Source organism: Procambarus clarkii, unplaced genomic scaffold (genome assembly GCF_040958095.1).
Source record: "Procambarus clarkii isolate CNS0578487 unplaced genomic scaffold, FALCON_Pclarkii_2.0 HiC_scaffold_116, whole genome shotgun sequence".
NCBI classification, from domain to species: Eukaryota; Metazoa; Arthropoda; class Malacostraca; order Decapoda; family Cambaridae; genus Procambarus; species Procambarus clarkii.
In genome coordinates, this window is record NW_027189149.1 from 269,679 (window position 1) to 285,510 (window position 15,832).

Sequence of the window (15,832 nt, forward strand, 5' to 3'; positions counted from 1 at the left end):
TACGTTTATGTCGTACCTAAAAGCGAGAACCACACTATTGGGACAAGTATGCAAGGCCCAATTTTCCTAACAAGCACAGTTAATTTTGTTATTTTCGAACATTTCTTTCCAAATTGGTTTATCCAATTAACAGTATTATATTAAGATCATGAATTGCTGGGTTAGGTTAGGTTAGGTTAGGTTAGGTTAGGTTAGCTTAGCTTAGGTTAGGTTAGGTTAGGTTAGGTTAGCTTAGCTTAGCTTGGGTTAGCTTAGGTTAGGTTAGGTTAGCTTAGCTTGGGTTAGCATAGGTTAGGTTAGGTTTGATTACATTTCTATGTTAGATTTAACTCAAATTCAAAACAATTGCAGTCATTCGGCTTGTTAGTCAACTTGCCTCTAATAGGGGCAATTTGTCTAACAAGACTATTTAGTTTTGTGTGCATATATATATATATATATATATATATATATATATATATATATATATATATATATATATATATATATATATATATATATATATATATATATATATATATATATATATATATATATATTATAGCTTCAAGACTCCGAACCAATATAGAAGCATCAAGAGGAAGTGCTTGTGTTATGGGCCAATAGGCCTTCTGCAGTTACTTCCATTCTTATGTTTTTATTCCCATTGGTTCGTGTTTTATCTTGTGTAAATGTCAATCACCTCACCAAAACTTTGGTACCATATCACCTCACCCATGTATGTGTGTATATATATATATATATATATATATATATATATATATATATATATATATATATATATATATATATATATATATATATATATATATATATATATATATAATATACAGAGTAAATCTACCCCAAAAGTAATGATTTATTTGTCTACAAAACTAAACTCTTTTTGGAATCATATGAGGCCCCTCCACTGAGGGGGGAGGCCTGGATGTTTATTGTCATGTGTATTCATGCTGCTTGCATGTCGTCGTTTATTTTGCCTTTGTTGTTTTCTTGACAGCTTTCTTTGCCTTGGGTGGTTTGGGAGATTTTGAAGCTCTCTTTATTTTGGGCTTTTTGTTCCCAACAACAAGCTGCTGCTGCTGCTGCTTCTTTTTCAAGGCTGTAGGTGGTTTGTTGCTTGTGGCGGCTTTCTTGGGAGTTACCACGGCCTTCTTTGCTGCTGTAGATGGTTTCTTGGTTGTGGTGGCTTTCTTGGGAGTTAGAACGGCCCTCTTCTCTGCTACGGCCAGCTTGAATGATCCACTAGCTCCACTTCCCTTGGTCTGAACAAGAATGCCGTCAGCCACTGCTTTCTTGAGAAATCTTCGGATGTAAATGGCGATCTTGGCAGCCTCGACTTTGTTGTTGGCAACAACGTACTTCTTGATTGCTTGTAGAGACGAGCCCTTACGGTCTTTGAGTGCTGCGACCGCGGCTAGAACCATTTGACTAGTTTTCGGGTGAGCAACCTGGACGCGAGGTTTCCTGGTGGTGGCCACCACAGCAGCAGCAGCCGCAGCCTTCTTGGTAGGCTTTGCTTCTACCATGATGATGATGAGATAACCAAGGTGATGAGAGACGCTCAGACAGTCACGGGGGAATGATGCTGCCGCCGCTTGAGCCGAACCTATTTATGTGCCGGCACGGTACAGAAGCTGCAACCTGGCAACTCGTCCACCAATCACGACGGTTGGTTTTACGGCTCCGAAACCTGGATCCCATATCTTCTCTAAAATAGAAGCATTTGTTCATGTTCTTTGTAAAAGTATCATAAAGCAGGACAGATGAGACAAATATCATAAAAACTGAAGAGCAGATGAGCACACACATGTATGTATTACAAAAGAAAATCCACAAATTCATTAGAAATTGGCAGGGTAGGCTGAGGAAGTAGGTAGATGTAAAATGTCTGTAAATGGCGAAAGAACATAAACCCAAGACTGAATAAACGATGTTAAATATCCATGCCAAGGAGACAAAAATATGTTAGGATACAATTACCATTAAGACACCACAAGAAGGTCCGTATCCTGCCGTGATGACTAAAAAGAGTTGGTTATTAGCCACAATGTGTAGGCAGTCTCATGCCAACGGCCATACCACGTTGAGAACACCGCTTCTCGTCCGATCAGCGAAGTTAAGCAACGTTGGGTTTGGTTAGTACTTGGATGGGTGACCGCCTGGGAACACCAAATGCTGTTGGCAATAATGTTTTTTGTTTTGTTTTGTTTTGTTTCGTTTGTTTTTGTTTGAATGGCTGGCTGCTGCTGCTCCACGGGAAATTCACGGAGTTGTGTGGAATAAGGCCTGGTAAAATGAATTAATATGTATGTCATGTTTAAAACAAACTCGCTTAATATAGTGTGTGAGGCTTTATACAAAAACAAACAACCAAAACAAAACATGTTGTATATATATATATATATATATATATATATATATATATATATATATATATATATATATATATATATATATATATAGCTTAATCCGGGTTTGAACTCGCAACTCCAAGAATACGCATCACTTATATACACTTTACCACTGGACCACAGCTGCAGGACACTTGATGCTGAGGTATCAATTTAATGACGTAAATGCCATTTCCACAAATAAATGATAATTTAAAAGTATTTGTATGTACAAATCTTTTCTGTTTAAAAGGCTACAATATCAGTTACTGATATAATTTGTGTTAATGTTTCTATACCCACAGGAAGGCATGTTTTTGCTTATATGTAAGGGGTACGGAGAAGGAATCCACAGACCATCATTCCCCTTCCCCCCCCCCCCCCTCCCACCTACTACCACCACCACCACCACCACCACCACTACTCACCACCAATCACCACCAATCACCACCACCACCAATCACCACCAATCACCACCACCACACCTAACCGAAAACCCCCTAACACATCAACCCTCCCCCCAATCAACAGGCGAAATAATAACCCTCAAATGCCTGCCTGCCTGCCTGCCAGCCAGCCAATACTAACGGTCTTCTCAGAAAGAAAATCTCTTTGTATCTGTATTACTTGATGAAATGTATGATTCTAATAATGAAAATAAATTGTTATGTCGGTTGTATGAGCATAATGACCAATATGCACATGATATGAATGAATTAAATAGTGTAGTTTTAAGTAATTAGGTTGTAGACACATTAAGCGGATATGATATTTGACGCGTCCAGAACTGGTGATTTTTGGTTTAGTTTTAAATGCACCACCACCACCACCACCATTGCTTCCCCAGAGCCTAATTAAGGACCGGTAAAAGGAGTCAATATGTATGTCATCTATAAAACCAAAGAATGAATAAAAACACACACACACACACACCTACATAATAGTACTAGGAAGATTGTATGGCATAAAAAAAAAAAAAGTACTCCCATTGGGTCGTTTGAACTCGCGACTTCCAAAACACCAGCCACACACCTTACCACCCAGCCACCATAGAGTTGGTATAATTGTGCAACTTTAGTTATAAAACGTAAAGTTCTTATTGTCTCAAATCTTATTGTCTGTTCTATGAAAAGGCATGATGTAAATTATGTATTTTTTGAATGATTGAATTGTAGGCACATTAAGCGGATTCGATATTTGATATATCCAGAAAAGGTGATTTCTGTTCAGTTTTAAAATGCATCACCGTTAACGCTAAAGGACTGGTAAAACGACTCGATGTTTGTCATTTTTAAAATAAACACTAAAACTAGGCCCTTAACATATATAATGTTTGAATATAAATTGAATGCATATAAATACAAAGTGGGAGTGGCTGGCTGGCTGGCTGCCTGCCTGCCTGGCTGGCTGGCTGCCTGCCTGCCTGGCTGGCTGGCTGGCTGGCTGGTTGGCTGACTGGCTGGCTGCCTGGCTGCCTGCCTGCCTGCCTGCCTGCCTGCCTGCCTGCCTGCCTGGCTGGCTGGCTGGCTGGCTGGCTGGCTGGCTGGCTGGCTGGCTGGCTGGCTGGCTGCCCGCCCGCCCGCCCGCCCGCCCGCCCGCCCGCCCGCCTGCTTGCCTTGCCTTGCCTTGCCTTGCCTTGCCTTGCCTTGGCTGTCCTGTCCTGTTATTGCCTTGCCTTGCCTTGCCTTGCCTTGCCTTGCCCTGCCCTGCCTTGGCTGCAGCTGGCTGGCTGGCCGTAAATCAACTCTTAACAACACCACACCACACCACACCATCACTCATCACCCATCACCCACCACCGGCCCCAGTCTCCCAGCCTCTCTTATATACCCGAGCAGGCCCTTTAAATTATTTGAATTGTTGCACTTTGGCCAATGGCACGATCGCTGCTGCTCAAACATATTCTGGTTCACAAGTATTATAATATATTATATTATATTATATTATATATATATATATATATATATATATATATATATATATATATATATATATATATATATATATATATATATATATTATTCATGAAACACATTAAAACCTTGATCATTTATTCATTCATTACGTCTAGTGAAGAATTGCTTTTGTTCATTTGTATGATTAAAAATTGATAGAATATGAATTCCTCGCTTAAAGTAAAATATAAAATATATATTGGATTTATATGATTGGTTAATATTCCAAGTGATGCTGAATATCCCCTATAATTTTGTTTTGTTTGTTTGTTTGTTATGTACACATTCCAAATGAAATCAATATAAATGTTATTATTAATGTTTGAAAGTTGATTGTCTACTTGAATCTCTCTATTAAAGTGTGTGTGGCTCCGGATGGAGCCTGGTTATGGTATTTGTCGTGGTGGGTGGCAGAAGTGCTTACTTCTTCTCTGTCTTCTTTGGCAAAAGAACTGCCTGAATGTTTGGAAGAACACCTCCCTGTGCAATGGTTACGCCAGACAGAAGTTTGTTGAGTTCTTCGTCGTTGCGGATGGCCAACTGCAAGTGACGTGGGATGATACGGGTCTTCTTGTTGTCACGTGCGGCGTTACCGGCGAGCTCCAGAACTTCGGCAGCGAGGTATTCCATGACGGCTGCCAGGTAGACAGGAGCGCCAGCACCGACGCGTTCGGCGTAGTTGCCCTTACGCAGCAGACGGTGAATTCTGCCCACGGGGAACTGAAGTCCGGCCCTGCTGGAGCGAGACTTTGACTTGCCCTTCACTTTGCCTCCCTTGCCGCGTCCTGACATTGCTGCTGCTGTTGTGGGTTTGTGGTGTTTTATGCCGCCCCGCAGATCGAGCTTCGTGTTATATACCCCGCTCAGGATCAAGGGAGCCCGCCACTGACCAATCAGCGCGCTCCGCCACGCGACCCGCTCTGAGCTGAGTCGCGAGCGGGATATAAAAGGAAAGCTCGCCTCGCGCAAAAGTTCATTATTGTATCGCAACGCCAGCCAGCACGAGCATCATCATGCCACCCAAGGCATCTGGAAAGGCTGCCAAGAAGGCCGGAAAGGCCCAGAAGGCCATTGCCAAGGGCGATAAGAAAAAGAAGCGCAGGAGGAAGGAGAGCTACAGCATCTACATCTACAAAGTGCTGAAGCAGGTCCACCCCGACACTGGTATCTCTTCCAAAGCCATGTCGATCATGAACTCGTTCGTGAACGACATCTTCGAGCGCATCGCCGCCGAGGCTTCTCGCCTGGCCCACTACAACAAGCGTTCCACCATTACCAGTCGGGAGATCCAGACGGCTGTAAGGCTCCTGTTGCCCGGAGAACTGGCCAAGCACGCCGTCTCTGAGGGCACTAAGGCCGTCACCAAGTACACCTCCTCCAAGTAAACGGCTTACTTACTGCCCTGTGGTGGTGGCTTGGCCTCAAACCAACAAACTCGGCTCCATTGGAGCCACACTTTAATTTCTAAAGAGATTGTGAGTGTTAGACACCAATACTATTATAACAAAAACCTCTGTCACTGAAAGCAAATAGCTATAAAATGAGAATATTTATGAAACTGTCTGTGTGTGTTTCTCTCTCTCAGTGTCTGTCTGTCTGTCTGTCTGTCTGTCTGTCTGTCTGTCTGTCTGCCTGCCTGTCTGTCTGTCTGTCTGTCTGTCTGTCTGTCTGTCTGTCTGTCTGTCTGTCTGTCTGTCTGTCTGTCTGTCTTGTCTGTCTTGTCTGTCTGTCTGTGTGTCTCTCTCTCTCTCTCTCTCTCTCTCTCTCTCTCTCTCTCTCTCTCTCTCTCTCTCTCTCTCTCTCTCTCTCTCTCTCTCTCTCTCTCTCAACACATATAAGCACTCGGTATCTTTTTTCTAGAGATTAGAGATTCATTGTTATGTTCCACATTAGGATTACTATGCAGGCCACCCTCTTAGGTTTGAAAATGTCAAGAAAACGGTTAATTTAAAATGTCATCTCCTAACTTAACAGATTAAGCCAGAGGACCGAAAACAGAATAAAACAGGACTGGACAGTATATGTCACTTATACAAGCTGCTTTTATTTCTAGTACAGTATGACAATTTTTATTTTGGGGGGGGGGGGGGTGATCCTTGACAGTGCATAAGAGTGAAAAGCGACGGCGTTTTGTTTGTAAGAGAACAGGTTGTACTACAAATGACTTGATTTATTGATATCACATGTATGTATGACACCTAAATTATGCTAGGAATGTCTGAAATCTCCTTAGAAGGATATTTTGGCCCTGAGAAGGGCCGAGTTTGGTGTATACTAGGGTGGTCGATTTAGCTTATGCACGCTCTCCACGGATACGGCGAGCAAGCTGAATGTCCTTTGGCATGATGGTGACACGCTTGGCGTGGATGGCACAGAGGTTAGTGTCCTCGAAGAGACCGACCAGGTAAGCCTCGGATGCCTCCTGTAAAGCCATGACGGCAGACGACTGGAAGCGAAGATCGGTCTTGAAGTCCTGGGCAATCTCGCGCACCAGACGCTGGAAGGGAAGTTTCCTGATGAGCAACTCGGTGCTCTTCTGGTAACGACGGATCTCACGCAGGGCGACCGTTCCGGGCCTGTAACGGTGAGGCTTCTTCACACCCCCTGTGGCAGGAGCAGACTTGCGTGCTGCCTTGGTGGCCAGCTGCTTACGAGGAGCCTTGCCTCCCGTGGACTTGCGAGCAGTCTGCTTGGTGCGAGCCATGGTGAACAACTGTGGTTTGTGATGGCCGGCGCCGAAAAATTTTTGCTTATATACGCCGTCTCGAGGCGCTTGCTCGAGCGCCATTGGCTGCTCGACTCGCCTACGTCACCCCGTTGCCCCTCCCCTCCTTCCTCTGGCTGCAGCCAACAGGCGGCTCACCTCAATCACTATTATCGCTGATTTTGCTCTATTTTTTGGATTTGTGCAAAAGTCATTTCACAGGGACGTGAAACAGACGAGTAGGCAACTGCAGTTTTGAAAGCGTTGTGAGAAAGCCGTGTCTACTCGACCACAAGCGTAAAGTAAGGGCAGGCAGGAGTTGCAATGCTACTAGTACGTCCGCTTGATGGGATATAGTCGGGAAATCGTGCGGGCATTCGTCAATTCGATTCACACAACTTCAACACCATGACTGGACGCGGCAAGGGAGGCAAGGGACTCGGAAAGGGTGGCGCCAAGCGTCATCGTAAGGTGCTACGTGACAACATCCAGGGCATCACCAAGCCCGCTATTCGTCGCTTAGCTCGTCGTGGCGGCGTGAAGCGTATTTCGGGTCTCATCTACGAAGAGACCCGTGGCGTCCTGAAGGTGTTCCTCGAGAACGTCATCCGTGATGCTGTAACCTACACGGAACACGCCAAGAGGAAGACCGTCACTGCTATGGACGTGGTGTACGCTCTGAAGCGCCAGGGTCGTACCCTCTACGGATTCGGCGGATAAGAGCTTGGCTAATCCATCGATTCCACCCACCACCACCTCAAAACGGGACCTAATTAGGTCCCTATACTTTTTTACTGAAGGGCTTAATAGACGATAACATAAATTGTTTTGATATCAGCTAGCACATTGGGTCTTATGAAATCTATTTTTTATCCTCGCATGCTTAAAGGGACTCTGATTGGGGAGGGAGGGGGGGGGGGAAGGTTTGTTACGTTATATACTAGCAGAGCAGGATCATTGGTGGGGGGGGGGGGGTGAGGGGAGAGAGAGAGAGAGAGAGAGATCTTTCCCAACTCTTCCTTTTTACATGAGTGAGCTACCCGTTTTATTCATTTTATCCTTCTCAGAGCTGTTTTGATAGTATCCAAATGATGGTAAATGAAAAGGGAGGACACGAATATCTACCCAGAATTCAGGACTGGCAATCGATATGCATGTTTGAGTGCGAATCTTTTTCTCTCTCAACTTAGGTATACGTTTATGTCGTACCTAAAAGCGAGAACCACACTATTGGGACAAGTATGCAAGGCCCAATTTTCCTAACAAGCACAGTTAATTTTGTTATTTTCGAACATTTCTTTCCAAATTGGTTTATCCAATTAACAGTATTATATTAAGATCATGAATTGCTGGGTTAGGTTAGGTTAGGTTAGGTTAGGTTAGCTTAGCTTAGGTTAGGTTAGGTTAGGTTAGGTTAGGTTAGCTTAGCTTAGCTTGGGTTAGCTTAGGTTAGGTTAGGTTAGCTTAGCTTGGGTTAGCATAGGTTAGGTTAGGTTTGATTACATTTCTATGTTAGATTTAACTCAAATTCAAAACAATTGCAGTCATTCGGCTTGTTAGTCAACTTGCCTCTAATAGGGGCAATTTGTCTAACAAGACTATTTAGTTTTGTGTGCATATATATATATATATATATATATATATATATATATATATATATATATATATATATATATATATATATATATATATATATATATATATATATATATTATAGCTTCAAGACTCCGAACCAATATAGAAGCATCAAGAGGAAGTGCTTGTGTTATGGGCCAATAGGCCTTCTGCAGTTACTTCCATTCTTATGTTTTTATTCCCATTGGTTCGTGTTTTATCTTGTGTAAATGTCAATCACCTCACAAAAACTTTGGTACCATATCACCTCACCCATGTATGTGTGTATATATATATATATATATATATATATATATATATATATATATATATATATATATATATATATATATATATATATATATATATATATATATATATATATATATAATATACAGAGTAAATCTACCCCAAAAGTAATGATTTATTTGTCTACAAAACTAAACTCTTTTTGGAATCATATGAGGCCCCTCCACTGAGGGGGGAGGCCTGGATGTTTATTGTCATGTGTATTCATGCTGCTTGCATGTCGTCGTTTATTTTGCCTTTGTTGTTTTCTTGACAGCTTTTCTTTGCCTTGGGTGGTTTGGGAGATTTTGAAGCTCTCTTTATTTTGGGCTTTTGTTCCCAACAACAAGCTGCTGCTGCTGCTGCTTCTTTTTCAAGGCTGTAGGTGGTTTGTTGCTTGTGGCGGCTTTCTTGGGAGTTACCACGGCCTTCTTTGCTGCTGTAGATGGTTTCTTGGTTGTGGTGGCTTTCTTGGGAGTTAGAACGGCCCTCTTCTCTGCTACGGCCAGCTTGAATGATCCACTAGCTCCACTTCCCTTGGTCTGAACAAGAATGCCGTCAGCCACTGCTTTCTTGAGAAATCTTCGGATGTAAATGGCGATCTTGGCAGCCTCGACTTTGTTGTTGGCAACAACGTACTTCTTGATTGCTTGTAGAGACGAGCCCTTACGGTCTTTGAGTGCTGCGACCGCGGCTAGAACCATTTGACTAGTTTTCGGGTGAGCAACCTGGACGCGAGGTTTCCTGGTGGTGGCCACCACAGCAGCAGCAGCCGCAGCCTTCTTGGTAGGCTTTGCTTCTACCATGATGATGATGAGATAACCAAGGTGATGAGAGACGCTCAGACAGTCACGGGGGAATGATGCTGCCGCCGCTTGAGCCGAACCTATTTATGTGCCGGCACGGTACAGAAGCTGCAACCTGGCAACTCGTCCACCAATCACGACGGTTGGTTTTACGGCTCCGAAACCTGGATCCCATATCTTCTCTAAAATAGAAGCATTTGTTCATGTTCTTTGTAAAAGTATCATAAAGCAGGACAGATGAGACAAATATCATAAAAACTGAAGAGCAGATGAGCACACACATGTATGTATTACAAAAGAAAATCCACAAATTCATTAGAAATTGGCAGGGTAGGCTGAGGAAGTAGGTAGATGTAAAATGTCTGTAAATGGCGAAAGAACATAAACCCAAGACTGAATAAACGATGTTAAATATCCATGCCAAGGAGACAAAAATATGTTAGGATACAATTACCATTAAGACACCACAAGAAGGTCCGTATCCTGCCGTGATGACTAAAAAGAGTTGGTTATTAGCCACAATGTGTAGGCAGTCTCATGCCAACGGCCATACCACGTTGAGAACACCGCTTCTCGTCCGATCAGCGAAGTTAAGCAACGTTGGGTTTGGTTAGTACTTGGATGGGTGACCGCCTGGGAACACCAAATGCTGTTGGCAATAATGTTTTTTGTTTTGTTTGTTTTGTTTCGTTTGTTTTTGTTTGAATGGCTGGCTGGCTGGCTGGCTGGCTCCACGGGAAATTCACGGAGTTGTGTGGAATAAGGCCTGGTAAAATGAATTAATATGTATGTCATGTTTAAAACAAAACTCGCTTAATATAGTGTGTGAGGCTTTATACAAAAACAAACAACCAAAACAAAACATGTTGTATATATATATATATATATATATATATATATATATATATATATATATATATATATATATATATATATATAGCTTAATCCGGGTTTGAACTCGCAACTCCAAGAATACGCATCACTTATATACACTTTACCACTGGACCACTGCAGGACACTTGATGCTGAGGTATCAATTTAATGACGTAAATGCCATTTCCACAAATAAATGATAATTTAAAAGTATTTGTATGTACAAATCTTTTCTGTTTAAAAGGCTACAATATCAGTTACTGATATAATTTGTGTTAATGTTTCTATACCCACAGGAAGGCATGTTTTTGCTTATATGTAAGGGGTACGGAGAAGGAATCCACAGACCATCATTCCCCTTCCCCCCCCCCCCCCCTCCCACCTACTACCACCACCACCACCACCACCACCACTACTCACCACCAATCACCACCAATCACCACCACCACCAATCACCACCAATCACCACCACCACACCTAACCGAAAACCCCCTAACACATCAACCCTCCCCCCAATCAACAGGCGAAATAATAACCCTCAAATGCCTGCCTGCCTGCCTGCCAGCCAGCCAATACTAACGGTCTTCTCAGAAAGAAAATCTCTTTGTATCTGTATTACTTGATGAAATGTATGATTCTAATAATGAAAATAAATTGTTATGTCGGTTGTATGAGCATAATGACCAATATGCACGTGATATGAATGAATTAAATAGTGTAGTTTTAAGTAATTAGGTTGTAGACACATTAAGCGGATATGATATTTGACGCGTCCAGAACTGGTGATTTTTGGTTTAGTTTTAAATGCACCACCACCACCACCACCACCATTGCTTCCCCAGAGCCTAATTAAGGACCGGTAAAAGGAGTCAATATGTATGTCATCTATAAAACCAAAGAATGAATAAAAAACACACACACACACACACCTACATAATAGTACTAGGAAGATTGTATGGCATAAAAAAAAAAAAAAGTACTCCCATTGGGTCGTTTGAACTCGCGACTTCCAAAACACCAGCCACACACCTTACCACCCAGCCACCATAGAGTTGGTATAATTGTGCAACTTTAGTTATAAAACTAAAGTTCTTATTGTCTCAAATCTTATTGTCTGTTCTATGAAAAGGCATGATGTAAATTATGTATTTTTTGAATGATTGAATTGTAGGCACATTAAGCGGATTCGATATTTGATATATCCAGAAAAGGTGATTTCTGTTCAGTTTTAAAATGCATCACCGTTAACGCTAAAGGACTGGTAAAACGACTCGATGTTTGTCATTTTTAAAATAAACACTAAAACTAGGCCCTTAACATATATAATGTTTGAATATAAATTGAATGCATATAAATACAAAGTGGGAGTGGCTGGCTGGCTGGCTGCCTGCCTGCCTGGCTGGCTGGCTGGCTGGTTGGCTGACTGGCTGGCTGCCTGGCTGCCTGCCTGCCTGCCTGCCTGCCTGCCTGCCTGCCTGCCTGGCTGGCTGGCTGGCTGGCTGGCTGGCTGGCTGGCTGGCTGGCTGGCTGGCTGGCTGCCCGCCCGCCCGCCCGCCCGCCCGCCCGCCCGCCCGCCTGCTTGCCTTGCCTTGCCTTGCCTTGCCTTGCCTTGCCTTGGCTGTCCTGTCCTGTTATTGCCTTGCCTTGCCTTGCCTTGCCTTGCCTTGCCCTGCCCTGCCTTGGCTGCAGCTGGCTGGCTGGCCGTAAATCAACTCTTAACAACACCACACCACACCACACCATCACTCATCACCCATCACCCACCACCGGCCCCAGTCTCCCAGCCTCTCTTATATACCCGAGCAGGCCCTTTAAATTATTTGAATTGTTGCACTTCGGCCAATGGCACGATCGCTGCTGCTCAAACATATTCTGGTTCACAAGTATTATAATATATTATATTATATTATATTATATATATATATATATATATATATATATATATATATATATATATATATATATATATATATATATATATATATATATTTATTCATGAAACACATTAAAACCTTGATCATTTATTCATTCGTTACGTCTAGTGAAGAATTGCTTTTGTTCATTTGTATGATTAAAAATTGATAGAATATGAATTCCTCGCTTAAAGTAAAATATAAAATATATATTGGATTTATATGATTGGTTAATATTCCAAGTGATGCTGAATATCCCCTATAATTTTGTTTTGTTTGTTTGTTTGTTATGTACACATTCCAAATGAAATCAATATAAATGTTATTATTAATGTTTGAAAGTTGATTGTCTACTTGAATCTCTCTATTAAAGTGTGTGTGGCTCCGGATGGAGCCTGGTTATGGTATTTGTCGTGGTGGGTGGCAGAAGTGCTTACTTCTTCTCTGTCTTCTTTGGCAAAAGAACTGCCTGAATGTTTGGAAGAACACCTCCCTGTGCAATGGTTACGCCAGACAGAAGTTTGTTGAGTTCTTCGTCGTTGCGGATGGCCAACTGCAAGTGACGTGGGATGATACGGGTCTTCTTGTTGTCACGTGCGGCGTTACCGGCGAGCTCCAGAACTTCGGCAGCGAGGTATTCCATGACGGCTGCCAGGTAGACAGGAGCGCCAGCACCGACGCGTTCGGCGTAGTTGCCCTTACGCAGCAGACGGTGAATTCTGCCCACGGGGAACTGAAGTCCGGCCCTGCTGGAGCGAGACTTTGACTTGCCCTTCACTTTGCCTCCCTTGCCGCGTCCTGACATTGCTGCTGCTGTTGTGGGTTTGTGGTGGTTTTATGCCGCCCCGCAGATCGAGCTTCGTGTTATATACCCCGCTCAGGATCAAGGGAGCCCGCCACTGACCAATCAGCGCGCTCCGCCACGCGACCCGCTCTGAGCTGAGTCGCGAGCGGGATATAAAAGGAAAGCTCGCCTCGCGCAAAAGTTCATTATTGTATCGCAACGCCAGCCAGCACGAGCATCATCATGCCACCCAAGGCATCTGGAAAGGCTGCCAAGAAGGCCGGAAAGGCCCAGAAGGCCATTGCCAAGGGCGATAAGAAAAAGAAGCGCAGGAGGAAGGAGAGCTACAGCATCTACATCTACAAAGTGCTGAAGCAGGTCCACCCCGACACTGGTATCTCTTCCAAAGCCATGTCGATCATGAACTCGTTCGTGAACGACATCTTCGAGCGCATCGCCGCCGAGGCTTCTCGCCTGGCCCACTACAACAAGCGTTCCACCATTACCAGTCGGGAGATCCAGACGGCTGTAAGGCTCCTGTTGCCCGGAGAACTGGCCAAGCACGCCGTCTCTGAGGGCACTAAGGCCGTCACCAAGTACACCTCCTCCAAGTAAACGGCTTACTTACTGCCCTGTGGTGGTGGCTTGGCCTCAAACCAACAAACTCGGCTCCATTGGAGCCACACTTTAATTTCTAAAGAGATTGTGAGTGTTAGACACCAATACTATTATAACAAAAACCTCTGTCACTGAAAGCAAATAGCTATAAAATGAGAATATTTATGAAACTGTCTGTGTGTGTTTCTCTCTCTCAGTGTCTGTCTGTCTGTCTGTCTGTCTGTCTGTCTGTCTGTCTGCCTGCCTGCCTGCCTGTCTGTCTGTCTGTCTGTCTGTCTGTCTGTCTGTCTGTCTGTCTGTCTGTCTGTCTGTCTTGTCTGTCTTGTCTGTCTGTCTGTGTGTCTCTCTCTCTCTCTCTCTCTCTCTCTCTCTCTCTCTCTCTCTCTCTCTCTCTCTCTCTCTCTCTCTCTCTCTCTCTCTCTCTCTCTCTCAACACATATAAAGCACTCGGTATCTTTTTTCTAGAGATTAGAGATTCATTGTTATGTTCCACATTAGGATTACTATGCAGGCCACCCTCTTAGGTTTGAAAATGTCCAAGAAAACGGTTAATTTAAAATGTCATCTCCTAACTTAACAGATTAAGCCAGAGGACCGAAAACAGAATAAAACAGGACTGGACAGTATATGTCACTTATACAAGCTGCTTTTATTTCTAGTACAGTATGACAATTTTTATTTTGGGGGGGGGGGTGATCCTTGACAGTGCATAAGAGTGAAAAGCGACGGCGTTTTGTTTGTAAGAGAACAGGTTGTACTACAAATGACTTGATTTATTGATATCACATGTATGTATGACACCTAAATTATGCTAGGAATGTCTGAAATCTCCTTAGAAGGATATTTTGGCCCTGAGAAGGGCCGAGTTTGGTGTATACTAGGGTGGTCGATTTAGCTTATGCACGCTCTCCACGGATACGGCGAGCAAGCTGAATGTCCTTTGGCATGATGGTGACACGCTTGGCGTGGATGGCACAGAGGTTAGTGTCCTCGAAGAGACCGACCAGGTAAGCCTCGGATGCCTCCTGTAAAGCCATGACGGCAGACGACTGGAAGCGAAGATCGGTCTTGAAGTCCTGGGCAATCTCGCGCACCAGACGCTGGAAGGGAAGTTTCCTGATGAGCAACTCGGTGCTCTTCTGGTAACGACGGATCTCACGCAGGGCGACCGTTCCGGGCCTGTAACGGTGAGGCTTCTTCACACCCCCTGTGGCAGGAGCAGACTTGCGTGCTGCCTTGGTGGCCAGCTGCTTACGAGGAGCCTTGCCTCCCGTGGACTTGCGAGCAGTCTGCTTGGTGGCGAGCCATGGTGAACAACTGTGGTTTGTGATGGCCGGCGCCGAAAAATTTTGCTTATATACGCCGTTCTCGAGGCGCTTGCTCGAGCGCCATTGGCTGCTCGACTCGCCTACGTCACCCCGTTGCCCCTCCCCTCCTTCCTCTGGCTGCAGCCAACAGGCGGCTCCCTCAATCACTATTATCGCTGATTTTGCTCTATTTTTTGGATTTGTGGCAAAAGTCATTTCACAGGGACGTGAAACAGACGAGTAGGCAACTGCAGTTTTGAAAGCGTTGTGAGAAAGCCGTGTCTACTCGACCACAAGCGTAAAGTAAGGGCAGGCAGGAGTTGCAATGCTACTAGTACGTCCGCTTGATGGGATATAGTCGGGAAAATCGTGCGGGCATTCGTCAATTCGATTCACACAACTTCAACACCATGACTGGACGCGGCAAGGGAGGCAAGGGACTCGGAAAGGGTGGCGCCAAGCGTCATCGTAAGGTGCTACGTGACAACATCCAGGGCATCACCAAGCCCGCTATTCGTCGCTTAGCTCGTCGTGGCGGCGTGAAGCGTATTTCGGGTCTCATCTACGAAGAGACCCG

General features: G+C 44.0%; 2 non-coding genes across 2 annotated transcripts; both read left to right on the plus strand.

Moving 5' to 3' along the window:
* Positions 1-2,068: 2,068 nt before the first annotated feature.
* Positions 2,069-2,187, plus strand: LOC138360700 (5S ribosomal RNA). Its single transcript, XR_011226590.1, has one exon. It is a non-coding gene; the product is annotated as a 5S ribosomal RNA (ribosomal RNA).
* An 8,112-nt stretch (positions 2,188-10,299) lies between these two features.
* LOC138360711 (5S ribosomal RNA) lies at positions 10,300-10,418 on the plus strand. Its single transcript, XR_011226601.1, has one exon. It is a non-coding gene; the product is annotated as a 5S ribosomal RNA (ribosomal RNA).
* The last annotated feature ends 5,414 nt before the right edge of the window (positions 10,419-15,832 follow it).